A 1,760-nucleotide genomic window follows, 5' to 3' on the forward strand; every position below is an offset into this window, starting at 1 on the left:
TTCCTCTCCAGGGCTGGGCCAGGAAATCCAACCTTCATGCTTCCCAAGGTGCTTCCTGCAGATAAGTGGGCTTCCAACAGCCCCTTCCTGCTCCCCCCTTTCCCCACCCCTCCCATCCTGTCCCAGCCCCCAGGGACCCTCCGCTCCCTCACTCTTGCCAAGCCAGTGGCCTTGGGAAGAGCCTAGACAGGGTGGAGGCCTGGACATCAGGCCACACTTCCCGGCAGGGAGGGTCCAACCGGCTTGGGGAGAAGGCAGGACGAGACCCACAGACAGCGCTGGACGTTGGGCTCTGCAGGGTCAGTGGGGTCCTGGGACACAGAGATTTTTCCTGAAGGGGTGGTGGATGGGGGAGGGGTGGGGAGGAGCGGGCCAGGCTGCCTCAGGGGTCAGGGCAGGTCCTTGGTAAGGGGGCCCTGCTCCAGGGTGGAGGCAGAGGGATGGGTATGGGGGCGGTTGTGGTGAGCAGGTAGGGGTCAAGGTGGCTCTGTGGGGAGCTGGCTGTTCTGGGAGGGGGCGTCTGACACTGTCCCCTGTGGGACTAGGGTGTTTCCGGGTTGCCTTGGGGAGGCGGAGGGAGGTTTTCTGTGTGTGGGTTCATTCAAGTTTATTCCTGGGAGGCTCAGGAATACGGGGCTGCTGTTGCACGGGGGGGGGGGGGGGGGGGGGGGAGGTTGGGGTCAGCGCAGCTTCCCACCCAGAGGGTGTCTTGTGCTGGGCTGTTCTGTGAAGGTTGTCAAGTGTGTCCTCTGGGAGGGAGAGTGGCTCTTCTATGGGGGTCAGGGCCTGTCTTTCCAGGGGGAGTCAAGGCATGCTGGGGGAGTTCTGTGGGAGTCAGGGACTGTTTCTCCAGAGAGCAGGGATATTGGCACGTTTAGTGGCTTCTTTGCTCTCGGGAGCCTTGGAGGCAGTTTTCGCAGCACTGGGGTAGTTCTGTGAGGCTCATCAGGGTTGGGGGCGCCTGGCACGCTCCAATGGGGCGGTGGTGCCTGAGCTAGTTTCTTCACTGCGCTCCCCTGTCCTCCGCCCACTCATCACCCCCTCCCGCGTTGCCACGACAACGCATAAAACTAAAATTCACTTCCCCGTCGCAGGTGGAGACTAGTAGCGCCCCCTCCCCTAAGCCCTTCCTCATAGGTCGCGCCCCCATCCTGCTGTCGCTAAGGTGACGGGGAGGGGGCGACAGGCGTTGGATCTAGGCGGACCTGGGGGCCAGGGGAGCCAGGAGAAGCGGGAGGAGAGGCGGGCTTCAGTGTCCGGAGCGAACTCCCCAAACTCGGCTAGGGGTGGGGGAGCCGCGCCGAGCACTCATCGGCTCCGGCAGTGGGAGAACACCAGGCCCCTCCCAGCCCGAGGTCTCCACCATCCTGACCCCAGGACTGGGGCAGGGTCGGTCCCTTCACGTCCCCCGGGCCTCGAGTGGGGCGGGGCGGGGTGGGGAGGTCGGCCGAGTGGGGGAGAGGCCGCCACCCCCGGAAACTCATTCTGGTTTTGTCTCCCCTTCCTGCGCTGCCTGTGGTCCTCGTGCCCGACGCGGCCCCCACCCCAGCTCGGGGACTCTCCCGCCTCCTCGTCCCCGGTGGTCCGCGGAGGCTCGCCGCTCAGTCAACCCCCGAGGCGAGGCCCGGGGCTCCCCCCGCCCGCGGCGCGGCCTCCCGCACGAGCCCGCCCACCTGACCCCGGGACCCCGCACAGGCCCCCGCCCCCGGCGCAGCCCGAGGCCGCCCCCGCGCCTCTCCCGCCGCAGCCCCTCCCCCTTC

The sequence above is a fragment of the Hipposideros armiger genome, unplaced genomic scaffold (assembly GCF_001890085.2).
Source record: "Hipposideros armiger isolate ML-2016 unplaced genomic scaffold, ASM189008v1 scaffold_530, whole genome shotgun sequence".
In the NCBI taxonomy this organism is placed as follows: Eukaryota; Metazoa; Chordata; class Mammalia; order Chiroptera; family Hipposideridae; genus Hipposideros; species Hipposideros armiger.